Raw genomic sequence first — 14,748 nt, 5'->3', positions numbered from 1 at the left:
TAAAGAAAAGAAAAGAAAAAGCAAAAGAAGAAAAAGAAAATGAAATAAAAAGAAAAGAGAGGCAAGAGGCAAGTAGGAGAGAAAATGAGCGAATCTTGAGAGAACTTGAAAAAGCCTTTGAAAAAGCCTTTGAAAAGCAAAAAGAAAATGAAAAAGAAAATGAGATTGAAAAAGAGAACGAAAAGAAATTTGAGAGTGAAAAAGAAGATGAAAAAGAAATTGAAACAAAAGAAACGAGTGATTCAGAAGAAAAAGAATCGAGTGAGAAAACAAGTGAGCAAGTGAGGATTATTTCTACTAACCCACCTGTTTGATCTTCTTGTGAATTAACTTTTCAGGTTCCTAGAAGTTTGTGCGACCAATTCCATCTACATTACCTTCCAAACGAGAGGTGTTTTAGGTTGTTCGAAAAAGGTAAGTTCACGAATGACTACCACCCACTTGCGATCGAAGGTAAGGAAGGTAAGGAATCTTTGTTTATCGAATCAAAGTCACTTGATTTGGATAATTTTTGTTCACTTACTGTTGTTAACGAATTTGTTTTAAAAGGTGCCATATACAGCTTTTCTTATGACGATTACTACATTGGCAAATTTGTTGACAACATTGGATTAGTTTTCTCTAAGCGAATTTTGAACATGTTTGATCAAAGTCTGTCACGTAAAAATTCTCATGTGTTTGACCTTGCAAACTTTTTGAACTCATGTGTTAAATCTTTATGTTTAAATATGCCTGCTCAATTGATTTGTGATAAATCTGCCTGTTTGAAAAGTTGCATGTTCGTTAAAAATTCTTTGTTTGGCATCCATGTTAAAAGATCTTCACATGATATGTGCAATTGTGTTCTTCATGAACAATCTTTGAGTTTTTGTGCGAAATTTCCATGTAGTGATTTGCATTCTCGATTAATACTCTTGAAGTATGAACCTTTGCATTTTGGTATGCTCGGTTTTGTCAAATCAACATGTGTGTTTAAACTAGTGAAATATAATTCGTGTGGTGAGTTGATTTTATCTTTTTCTAATATGTTTCTTGTTGGAATTCCTAAACAAGTTCGTGTGTTCAAGCCTGGTATTTGCTACATGAATTCATTTTATGGAAACATTAAGCACTTTGCATCATTTGCAATCAAAATATGTTTGCTTGATGTTCAAACTTTTGATAAGAAGGTGAAATTCAATGATTTGGGTTTCAATTTTGATTCATTTATTAATCACCTTGTTTGGCCACATCTGAAATTTTCGTTTCATTTCGAGAAGGTAAGGCCAACCTATGTTTTTGGAATTGAATCAAATTTCCATGATAACTTTCCTTTTCCATTTAAGTCCATATTTTTCGATAATACTAACCAGTCTTATTTTTGTGAATTCCACCCATCGAGGAGCAAGACATGTCATGGTGCGTCACCACCTATTCAAATTTATCGGAGTAATAGGTTTGTCTTACGTTATCTATCCAAAGAGAGAAGATTCATTTTGACCGAGAAAAGTAAACCCAATCCTCAATTGTCTTCTCTTCATATTCGTCAAGGTAAGTCATCTGAAAATTTTCAAATATCTTTGCTCAATTCGATTGAAGTTGAAAATTCCATTGATTGGTTGTTTGGAAATTATTTATACTTTGATGTGATGGATTTTTCCTTTTGGCATTGTGATGATGTGATTATTACGTTGGAATTTAGAGACTCCCTTCATGTTGTTCAAAAACGAAAGGAAGAGTTAGCTTACCTTTGGCCATGGCATACCTTGCATGAGCAAGACAAGGGACCAAATGAGTTACTATATTCGATTAAAGAAATTAAAATGTTTTGGATGAGGAATAATGTGTTTAAGTGCCTACCATCATTTTCAACCAATTATCCCTTGATCCAACTTAGTTTTCATGTTTGTAACGATGGTCTAATGAAACTCTTTGATAAATTTACGTATACTAGGGACCTAAGGAAAATTTGGCCTAACATGATAATATTGAAATTTGGTGTATTTTGAGTTGTTTTGAATAGGGACTAAATTGATAAATGTGAAATTATAGGGTTAATGTGTAAAATGCCCCAAACTGTGTGCTTTGGATGAAATTGAATGAATTGAGGAATAAAAGAGTTAATTTTGAATGTATATAGATCAAAAACGAAAGAAATTGGATTTAGATCGAGGGAAAACAAAAGTTATCAAATAATCGACCCATCCGTTTATTCCGACTACGAGGTAAGTTCATATACAAATGAATGCTTTTAAATTGAATTATATGTGTTTACTTGCCATTGTATTGTTATAAATGTTGAATAAGCACTTACGAGCATGAATCGATTGAGTTTTGACATTCAAAAGTCTCGTACGAACCTTAGGAATAATATAGGATACAAATGTCATGACATTAGGTTATCGATATGTGATTACATGTAAGACCATGTCTGGGATATTGACATTGTATTGAGATTATGTGTAAGACCATGTCTGGGATGTTGGCATCATTAATCGATTTCGCATAAGACCCTGTCTGGGACAGTGGCATCGATATGTGATAACATGTAAGACCATATCTAGGATATGGCATTGTACGAGTTTATGTGATTTCTAAGTATCCTTATTGATTCAAACGGTTCAACGGGCAAAGTTAAATCGTGAAAGAATATGTGAATGAGCTAAGTGATTCAGGTATGTACAAAATTCATATGATCTTTGAGAAGAGAAAGTAATTGAGGAATTGGTATGTTTGAGAAGTATAAATTGATTAATAGAAAGGATTGTGATCTTGAATGTGTATTTAATTGTGCTCATTCATATCTTGCTTAGTTGATGGTAAAGATATTGATTCATAAGATAATTTATTTGTGTATGGCTTACTAAGCTTTTAAAGCTTACTTTGTGTGTTTTTTCCATGTCTTTTTAGATCATCGAAGCTAGCTCAGACTTTGGGATCATCGGGAAAAGTCATCGCACTATCGATCAACTCGTTGGTATTTTTGGAAGCTTTATATATGTAACAGCCCGGTTTAGACCCTAATTGGAATTGTGGTTTTAGGACCACGAATCCTAGTTAGAAAAATATTTAAAAATTATTTTCTGTGTTTATTTTGTGTGAATTTATATCTATGAAATTTTCGTAATTTAATTTTATCGTTTAGGTGTCCGATTAAATAAAAGGACTTAATCGCGTAAAATGAAAATTTGGTGGTTAGTTGTATAAAGTACCGAATTGCTATTGGCTTTTAAAGTTGAAGTCTTAAAGTTGTAAATAGACCATTTGATTAGGTAATGGCCGATTGTACCCATGAATTATGTGTTTAAGTTATTTAATTATAAAGGTTATATCAGTAATTAATTAAAATGTTAACATATATCATAAAAAAACATAAGTAAAATACATGTTATATTTTTTTCACCGCTGAAATAACAAATAAGAAAGAAAAAAAAGAAAAGAACTAGGTTCGGCCATCTTCTCAAGGTCAATCAAGGTTCCTTTTTTGTTCGGTTTTTTATAATTTTTACATTTTTGAGATTGTTGCTTCGAGTACTACAAAACCCATGCTTAAATTTTTTATTTTGGTGAATATTTTGAGTTATGCCATTGTTGAGAGCTTGTGATTTTTGTTGTTTGATGATGAAATATGAGGGGTATGTTTTAGATTAACATGTTTTGTATTAGAGTTTTTGATGATTTTGAGATTTAGGACTAAATTCAAAAATAATAATTTGAAGGACTAAAATATGAAATAAATGAAATATATGGATTCGTATGAGAGTGGGTAAAATTTGGCCCAACATGGGTATCTTGAAATTTTGTATATTTTGTATTTTGTGCAATAGGGACTAAATTGTAAAAAATGAAAATGCCAGGGGTAAAATGGTAATTTTCTCATTGATGTTTTTTTGGATTAAATTGAATGAAAATATGTTTGAATGAGCTTAATTTGAATATGTTTAGATCAAGAACTAAAGAAATCGGATTTGGATCGGGGAAAAACGAAAGTCGTCGACTAGCTGCCCTCTTTCGTTTTACATCGTCCAAGGTAAGTTTATAAGCAAATAGACCTGTTTAATGGTAGTTAAATGTTAATATTACATGCTGGTATGAAATGTGTGAATATATATAAGCTATGGCCGAATATGATTAAGCTTGGCTATTATATCTCCGGATGGGTTTCGACCGAGTTGCGACGTCCGGAGTCCCCGTATGAACCTTAGGAATAGTTAGTTCCGATATATGTGTACGAGTAAGACCATGGCAACGATATGTGATTCCGATATGTGTTTACGAGTATGACCGTGTTTGGGACAGTGGCATCAATATGTGACTACATGTAAGACCACGTCTGGGATGTTGGCATTGTAAAACTTGTGTGTTTATCCAAGTTTCCTAACCAATTTCGAATGGTTCATCAGGCTACGATAAGGTGTGAATGCACATGTTGAATAAGCTAAATGACCAGGTATGAAATAGGTTAATATAACTTGTGATAAGGTAAGTAAGTACTTAATGTTTGATACAAATGATTTATGAGGTAAATGTAGAATGTGTATAATTATAAAATTGTGTTCGATCTTGATAGATATATTGTGATTGTATTCAAAATGATATGTGATATGTGTATAGATGTAGCCATGTGTATTCGTCCATTTAGGTAATGTGTACATATGATATATTATGATGCTTGAGTTGTGTTTATAGTATAAGTATATTTGATTATCTAATGATATATTGGCCTTGTAAGTGAAATATGAATAACTTATATTGGTTATATGTGTATTCGGCCAAGGTGGGAATTTTGTATAAAGACAAAAATATCATTTATGAAATTGGCAAGTTGAGACTAAGCATAATTATGCTAGTATAATTCGGTTTAGTTTAAAATGAGTTGGTTATATTACTAGATTGTTTACTTGCTTATGGCTTACTAAGATATAGTAGCTTACTGTGTGTATTAGTTTCTGTTTTATAGATTTTAGATTCAAGTTTCAAGCTCAGGGATCATCAACAAAGTCTATCACACTATCAACCGCTTTTGGTATTTATAAAGTTACATTTTGGAACTATGGCATGTATAGGCTGGAACATATTTTTGGAAATGTTGAATTTGGTTATGTAATTAAAGCCATGCGAATATGGCTTCCTATTTATGTTTGGATTTAGTTTTATGGGTGCTTAGTTATAAGATTTAGTAAGTTTGGTTTGGTAATTTGGTTATGCTTGATAGTGGTTTAAATTTGTTTAGTTAAAGTGAGTAGTACAATGAATGGATGATGTTTGTGGTAAGTATTTCATGAATTGAAAATGGCTTTGATCTTAGGTTCAAATTCAGTTTTAGTTGAGTCATGGTCTAAGTTTATTTGATTATTATGCCGTATGTCATGGTTGATCATTTCTGTGTTATTTTGGAAATGTATCCAAGTATATAAAGCTTGTGAAGGTACTTTGTGTTTGGCTATATGTTTCAATTGGGTGTTAATTAAGCTAAGGTAGGTTATGTGATGTTAGGTAAAAAAATCAAGATATATGCATGGTTTAAATTGAGTGGTCATTGATGGACTATATTAATGATGTGAATGACACTTGAATTGTGGTTTTAGTAAGTAAGACACATTGGGATTTAGATTTATATAAGCATTTGGGTTAATGATAAAGGACATATGTATACTTGGTAGACGGTCATGTAATGTTAGTTGAGTTTTAAAATGTTTTACATGTATAAGTATATGTGCTTATAATATGGTTGTTATGTATATGTGCATGGCAATATAAATTCATTAGATATTTATAAGTTATTGAATATGTATAAATGAATTGAGTTAGCCAAGTAGACATAGAACTGAAATGGGTTATTTATAACCGAATGCTTGTTATTAAATTGTGTTAAAATGCAAACATATGGATCTCACATAGATAATAGCACTAATACCGCATATATGAATGAAAAGGTTAGTAATGAAACTTAGTTAAATTGATATATATCTTGTGTATATGTATGACTTAATTAAGAATAGAAATATAGGTTTAATATTCAATAATAAATTTATTGATATGTTATATATATTCTGTATATGGATTAAATAATTTTAAATATATATATTTTGGATTATGTTTTATTTAAGCTTTGAGGTGAATGATAGTAAACTTATGATTATACATTGGATTAAGTCATAAGCATTGATGTGATGTAAATCTTGAATTGCATTTAACGTATGATTCGCATTTGTAATACGGCTGTTAAATATAGATGATTGTGACTTGAATTAATACGAAAATGTTTAGAACTGTGCTTTCATTTGTAATGCCTCGTAACCTTATTTCGACGACGGATACGAGTTAGGGGTGTTACATTTGATTGGTATCAGAGCTATGGTTTAGTCGGTTCTAGGACTAACGTAACGTGTGTGAGTCTAGCTATACATGCCATATTATATACTGTGATTGTGTGATGACTTCTGACATTTGAAATGTGTTTTTATATAGTAAATGGATCCCGACAGAGTTGTAGCTGATGATGTCGAGAGTGTAGCGCCTGCTCCCACGCAAGGGACAGCACCGGTTGATTCTCGACCAATTTCGAGTAACCAAGAAGGAGAGGCTAGACAAGCCTTTAACCAAATGATGAACGACTGGTTTACTTAGTATATCCGGACTAACCCAGCTGCACAACAACCTCCACCCCCTACTAATCCGTCTTCGATGCCTGTTGTACCTCAAGTAAGTGATCCATTGAGATTGTATAAGCTACCTCTTAATAAAATCAAAAAATATGGGGCCGAAGAGTTTAAAGCTACTGATGATGATGATGCTGAGCGGGCTGAGTTTTGGCTTGATAATACTATCCGTGTGTTTGATCAGCTGTCCTGTACCCCAAATGAATGTTTGAAGTGTGTTATATCTTAGCTTCGAGACATAGCATATCACTGGTGGAATACCCTAGTATCAATGGTTCTGAGAGAGCGACTGACCTGGGAATTCTTCTAGATTGAGTTCTGTAAGAAGTATATCAGCCAGAGGTTTATTGATCAGAAGTGAAAAGAATTTCTAGAGCTGGAACAGGGTCAGATGACCGTGACAGAGTATGAACAGAAATTTGCGCGACTCAGTTGGTATGCCCTAGAGTGTGTTTCCACCGAAGCCATAATGTGTAAAAGATTTGAAGATAGGTTGAATGAAGACATTAAATTGTTAGCTGGAGTACTTGAGATAAAAGAGTTTGTGGTACTGGTTGAACGAGCCTACAAAGCTGAAGAGCTCGGGAAAGAGAAAAGAAAAGCTGATTTTGAAGCTAGAGACTCGCATAAGAGATATTTTAGTAAGTCAGTCCAGTCAACAACACCAAAGAAGTTTTGAGATGATTTCAATCGTTCTAGAGCCACTTCGGGTTACTCTAAACGGGATCAGAATAGACCACCTGCGAGCTCGAGAGCTACCTCAGTAGCTAGTGTGGGGAATGCCAGATCAAATCAACTCGAGTGTAAACACTATGGTAAACAACATCCCGATAGTTACAGATTGCATGATCGAGCCTATTTTAAACGTGGATCGACAGATCATTACATTTGATATTTCCCAGGGTTAGTTGAAGAAAATCTAATATAGCACACAAGATCGGGTAATACTGCAGCTCGAGGTAGACCACCTAGAAATACGGGTAATGCGAGTGGCAGTCAGAGAGGAAATAAAGATACAACAGTCAGATCTGAGGCTCGTGTACCTACTAGAGCCTATGCTATTAGAGCATAAGAGGAGGCTTCATCCCCAGATGTTATTACTGGTACATCCACTCTTTATGATACTAATGTAATTGCAGTAATTGATCCTGGTTTTACTCTTTCTTATGTGTGTGAGACATTAGTATTCAGAAAAACTCTTTCTTATCTTTTTCTAATATGTTGCTTGTTGGAATTCCTAAACAAGTTCGTGTGTTCAAGCCTGTTATTTGCTACATGAATTCATTTTATGGAAACATTAAGCACTTTGCATCATTTGCAATCAAAATATGTTTGCTTGATGTTCAAACTTTTGATAAGAAGGTGAAATTCAATGATTTGGGTTTCAATTTTGATTCATTTATTAATCACCTTGTTTGGCCACATCTGAAATTTTCGTTTCATTTCGAGAAGGTAAGGCCAACCTATGTTTTTGGAATTGAATCAACTTTCCATGGTAGCTTTTGATACGATCGCGACCTGGAGTGCATCAAGTTCGAGCAAGGACTCAATGGTGCTGCCTCAAGGACCAATTACGCGAGCTCGAGCTTAGCAATTCAAGGAGGCCGTTTCGGCCTTAGTTAATCAAGTGTGGGGCGAGGCTTTGGTTGGAGAAATAGATCGAGTTGGGACCAGCTTAATAAAGTGTCCTTGCAACATTTTGCAAACTAATTTCAGCTCAATTTCCGCTCCTTGAGCCCGTTCCAACTAAATTGAACTTTTATTTATTTCTTTTAGCTTTGCATTTAGTTTGCATTTTAATACTTGTATTTAAGCCTCTTAGTTTAATAAATGAGTTGCTGGTCATTAATACAACTCATCTTAGTTTAATAAATGAGTTGCTGGTCATTAATACAACTCATCTTAGTTTAATTAAATGAGTTTATTTAATGAATTTAATTTAATGAGTTGCTTCTTTAATTAATCTAGTTACTAGGTTAATTTATTGGTGCATGAGTTAAAGTTCATTAAATACTTCTTTTAATTAACTAGTTGTTGGAATAAATGATGCATAAGTGTGTGCTCATTTATTTACGTAGTTGTTAATTTGTTCAAAGTTTAATATGTTTTGATTGCAGGTGACTTTTCAATTCACAAAGGCTGTTACGCATTCAATAAAGGAGACTTTTCAAGTTATTTTGGTTACAAAAGAGGGGGCTGTTATAAAGGAAGCATTAAGCATCATTAAAAGAGAGTTTAAAGGAGCATTTCATGTCCTTTAAAATCTGGTAGTAGCTTGTTCAAATACCCCAATGTTTTTTTTGCTACTTCTTTTTGGACATTTTTGAATGATATTCTGCCAAATTTGTGAGGCAAAATTTTCTCTGTTTTCGTTCAAAGATTTGTTGGCTACCTAGTGTTCTAGTTGTGTCATCCATTTTCTTTGTTGAAAACTGAACTTATCACTACTCGTAGTGTGGCATTCAAACATACCAAGGTTCCTACTTTTCTAAGTAGCGGGTTGAGGTTCTCATATTCTCCATCTGACCACCTTGAAAACTTATAAACATTTGGGTCAATATTTTCTAATATTGGTTCGTGTTTTTTTTTAGATCATTTTCATTTCCATTCCATTCCATCTTTTCGTTTAATTATAACCAAACCTACAAAAACTTTATATCCATAAATCGATCTACATAAACTTCATATCCATAAACCCATCTTTGAATCCTTTTACATAGCTTTCGCCATTATTTATGTTAAAACATCCTTTTGAACAAATTGCACGCTACTTCTTTGTAGACGATCGGGCAAACTCACATACGACTCGACTCACCCCGAGGCAGATCATATCATTTGGTATCAGAGCTACAAAAACAAGGAGTACGAGCATTCAAAATTACTCCAGGAATAGTCTGTGACTCATCAAGTAAGTTTCAAAAAAAAATTGAAAAAAAAACAAAATCTGAAAATTTGAACATAGTTTTACTCCTTCTCCATTTTTCAATCCTGAAACTTTTACCCTCTTATCCACTTCCATCCTTGACCTTTTCGCCACACTATACCTGAATTAATTTCTTTCTTGTAAGCCTACCCAGTTTTAAATCACATCATCCTTTGTTACCCATTTGAAACCGACCACCTAGACTAAGGTTAAGCCTTGGCGAATCTGCTTACGAAATCACGAGAAAGGTAAAGAAAGGTAAAAGGCACGAGAGTTGTGAGCGCAATAGAGTGGAGATAAAAGCCTATTCTCAAGCGTAAAACACGAGTGTGAGTGCCAATAAAATTTTCTTGTGAGTGACTAGTGAGGTTTTTGTTGTGAGGTTCTTTACTAAACTCAATGTCACAAGAATCTGATCCTAACATGGAAGATCATCCTGTACGACAACCTGTTCGCAACGTCCCAGATTTGAACATGCAAGCATTATTACGAGAGATGGAAAGACTTTTAGATAGAAGATTAAATCCCCTTGAAGATCGTCTATTCCAAGTCGAAGCAAGAGAGCAACGCGAAAGAACTCCTGAAGTTGTCTGACCTAGACGGGAGAGGCCAAATCAACAACGGGAAAGACGAAGAGATCAAGATGATGTTGTAAATGATCATAGTGATCTTGAAAGTGGTCAAGATTCGAATGCAAGTAATCGCCGGAGGGAACCACGACACCGAGATCGGAGACGTGAAGATGATAATCTTAAGAACATAAAACTTTCTATACCACCGTTCCAAGGTAGATCAGATCCGGAGGCCTATCTTGAGTGGGAAAAGAAGATCGAGTTGGTGTTTGATTGTCATAACTATTCTGAAAACAAAAAGGTGAAGTTAGCAGCAATTGAATTTTCAGATTATACCATGATTTGGTGGGATCAACTAACTACTAGCCGGAGACGTAATGGAGAACAACCGATCTCTACATGGACCGAGATGAAGGCAGTCCTGAGGCGACGATTTATCCCTTCTTACTACCACCGGGAGTTGCACCAAAAACTTCAAAATCTTACACAAGGGACCAAAAGCGTCGAAGACTACTACAAGGAGATGGAAATTGCAATGATTCGGGCAGATGTTCAAGAGGATTCTGTAGCAACGATGGCACGATTTTTGGCCGGATTAAACCTAGACATTGCGAATGTCGTCGAGCTTCAACACTATCTTGAAGTGGTGGACATGGTTCATATGGCTATCAAGGTAGAAAAGCAACTTAAGCGTAAAGGCTCAAATCGAGGTTTTTCCACTTCTAACACATCCAAGTGGGGCCAAAGTTCAAGTAGAGGTTTTTCAACATCTCAAGGAAAGGATTCTATGGCACTTTCGAAACCAAACAAGCCTAATATCGAAACAAACAAAGGTAAGGCACCCGAGGTTTCTATCAATCGTAATCGTGACGTTAAATGTTTCAAATGTCTAGGAAGGGGACACATAGCCAGTCAGTGCCCAAATCGAAGAACTATGGTGATTCGTGCCGATGGTGAAATCGAGACGGAGGATGAAGAAGAAAAAGAGTCTGAATCGGTTTTTGAAACTGAGGAGGACTTAGAACAACCTGTGGAAGGTGAACTACTCATTGTCAAAAGGAGTCTTAGTCTCCAAGGCATGGAAAATGAGCTACAACGGGAGAACATATTTCATACCCGATGCTTGGTTGGAGGAAAAGTCTGTTGTGTCATCATCGACGGTGGTAGTTATACAAATGTAGCAAGTACGATGATGGTTGAAAAACTCAGTTTGCCAACTACTAAGCATCCGAGCCCCTACAAACTTCAGTGGCTCAATGACGGTGGAGAACTTAAAGTGACCAAGCAAGTACTAGTTTCTTTCACCATTGGAAAGTACTCGGACAAAGTGTTATGTGACGTTGTTCCAATGCATGCGGGCCATCTACTCCTTGGACGTCCGTGGCAGTTTGATCGGCGAGTGCTACACGACGGGTATACCAATCGGTATATTTTCAAGTTTATGGGAAAGAATGTTACATTGGCACCGTTAACTCCTAAACAAGTTTACGATGATCAATTGAAGTTGAAAGCATCCATCGAACAAATGAGTGAGAAAGAAAAAGAAGATTGTAAAAAAATAAAAGAGGAAAAAAATCAGAAAAAAAAACAAAAGAGAGCGAAAAGAAAATCAGTAAAGAAAAAGAAAAAAAGAGAAGGAAATTGAAAAAATGAGTGTCTTTGCAAAAGTTAGTGATATTTGAAAAGCGTTAGTAATGAATCATCCCGTTCTTGTACTCATGTACAAAGAAACCTTGTTTTCTACTAACGAATTACCCGACACTCTACCTTCTTCTGTTTTGTCTTTGTTGCAGGATTTTAAAGATGTTTTCCCGGAGGAAGTCCCAATTGGTTTACCACCGCTTCGTGGAATTGAACATCAAATAGATTTTATACTGGGAGCTGCTATCCCAAACTGTCCCGCTTATCGAGGCAATCCAGAAGAGACTACAGAATTGCAACGGCAAGTTAATGATCTGTTGCAAAAAGGTTACGTTAGAGATAGTCTTAGTCCTTGTGCTGTACCTATTTTACTAGTACCGAAAAAAGATGGAACATGGCAAATGTGCGTAGATTGTCGAGCCGTAAATAAGATCACCATCAAATACCGTCATCCAATTCCTCGCCTTGATGATATGCTTGATGAACTCAGTGGAGCTAAGGTATTTTCGAAAATTGACCTAAAAAGTGGCTACCACCAGATTCGGATGCGAGAAGGTGATGAGTGGAAAACAGCATTTAAGACCAAGCATGGGCTGTACGAATGGTTGGTCATGCCTTTTGGACTAACCAATGCCCCTAGCACATTTATGAGGCTAATGAATTACGTGTTAAGGTCTTTTATCAGTAAGTTTTGTGTTGTGTATTTTGACGACATATTGATATATAGCAAATCCATCGAAGATCATGTAAGGCATCTTAAATCTGTTTTAGAAGTTTTACGTAAAGAAACATTATATGCTAACCTTAAAAAGTGTTCTTTCTGTTCTGATAAAGTTGTCTTTTTAGGCTTTGTGGTTAGCGCGGAAGGTCTCGAAGTAGACCAAGAAAAGATCAAGGCCATTCAAGATTGGCCAAGGCCAACTAGTATTACGCAAGTCCAGAGTTTTCATGGCCTAGCAAGTTTCTACCGACGATTTGTTCCTAATTTCAGCACCATTGCTGCTCCTCTTACGAACGTCATTAAGAAGAACTCTACTTTCTTTTGGAATGATGAGCAAGAAAAGTCGTTTGTCAAAATTAAGAATTTTCTTACTAACGCTCCTTTACTTGCTCTTCTAGATTTTTCGAAGATTTTCGAGATTGAGTGTGATGCCTCAGGCGTTGGAATAGGTGCTGTTTTAACACAAGAAGGACGACCTGTGGCTTATTTTAGCGAAAAGATTAGTGGAGCTGTACTCAACTATCTTGTATATGATAAAGAGATGTACGCGCTCATACGAGCTCTTGAGACATGGCAACATTATTTATGAACAAAGGAGTTTGTTATACACTCTGATCATGAAGCTTTAAAGCACATCAAAGGCCAGCACAAATTAAATCGACGTCATGCAAAATGGGTGGAGTTTCTTGAATCATTTCCTTATGTTATAAAATACAAAAAAGGTAAAGATAACATAGTGGCTGATACACTTTCGAGAAGGTATACTCTTTTGACATATTTGGACTCCAAAATTCTTGGTTTTGCTTTGATAAAAGATTCTTATGCTAACGATTCTGATTTTGGTGAGATCTTTGTAGCATGCGAGAATGGTGTGTTTGAAAACTTTTATAGGTATGAAGGCTTTCTTTTCAAAGAAAGTAAACTCTGTGTTCCTTGTGGCTCTGTTCGAGATTTATTAGTGCACGAAGCCCATAGTGGCGGACTTATTGGACACTTTGGAGTCAACAAGACGCTTGCAACACTTCAAGAACACTTCTATTGGCCGCAAATGCGCAAATATGTGGAACAAGTTTGCAAGAGGTGTATAGCTTGTAAAAAGGCTAAATCAAAGGTTCAACCCATGGTTTATATACGCCATTACCTATTCCTGAAGCCCCGTGGGTTGATATCTCCATGGACTTTGTTCTTGGACTACCGCGCACAAAAACGGGGAAGGATTCTATCTTTGTGGTTGTTGATCGTTTTTCAAAAATGTCTCATTTTATTGCTTGCACTAAAACTGATGACGCTGTTCATGTTGCAAATTTCTTTTTCAGAGACATTGTACGACTTCATGGTATTCCTCGTACTATTGTGTCGGATCGTGATGCAAAATTTTTGAGCCATTTTTGGATGTCTTTGTGGGAAAAATTAGGACCCAAATTATTATTCTCTACCACCAGCCACCCCCAGACCGATGGTCAAACGGAAGTCATCAATAGAGTATTGTCTACATTACTACGGGCCATCATCCGTAAAAATTTGAAGTCTTGGGAAGATTGCTTACCACATATCGAGTTTGCTTACAACCGCTCCGTCCATTCTGCTACGAAATATTCGCCTTTTGAAATTGTATATGGTTTCAATCCATTGACACCTTTAGATTTATTACCTTTGCCTACTGATCGACTGGTTCATGCAGATGCAAAGAAAAAGGTTGATTTTGTCAAGGAATTACATCAAAAGGTACGAGCTAATATTGAGGCAAGAACCGAGTCTTACGTGCGTAATGCTAACAAGGGACGAAAGCGAGTGGTCTTCAAACCCGGAGAGTGGGTTTGGGTTCACATGCGCAAGGAGCGTTTTCCACCTCAACGAAAATCAAAATTATTACCTAGAGGAGACGGTCCTTTCCAAATTCTTGAGCGCATAAATGAAAACTCTTACAAACTCGATTTGCCTGGTGAATTTAACGTTAGTGCAACTTTTAATGTGTCAGATTTAACCCCTTTTGATACAGATTTTGACTTGAGGACAAGTCATTTCAAAGAGGGGGGAATGATACGATCGCGACCTGGAGTGCATCAAGTTCGAGCAAGGACTCAATGGTGCTGCCTCAAGGACCAATTACGCGAGCTCGAGCTAAGCAATTCAAGGAGGCTGTTTCGGCCTTAGTTAATAAGTGTGGGGCGAGGCTTTGGTTGGAGAAATAGATCGAGTTGGGACCAGCTTAATAAAGTGTCCTTGCAACATTTTGCAAACTAATTTCAG

Source organism: Gossypium hirsutum, chromosome A03, assembly GCF_007990345.1.
Source record: "Gossypium hirsutum isolate 1008001.06 chromosome A03, Gossypium_hirsutum_v2.1, whole genome shotgun sequence".
Taxonomy (NCBI): Eukaryota; Viridiplantae; Streptophyta; class Magnoliopsida; order Malvales; family Malvaceae; genus Gossypium; species Gossypium hirsutum.
The sequence above is the reverse complement of the archived record's forward strand: the minus strand, read 5'-3'. Positions refer to the sequence as shown.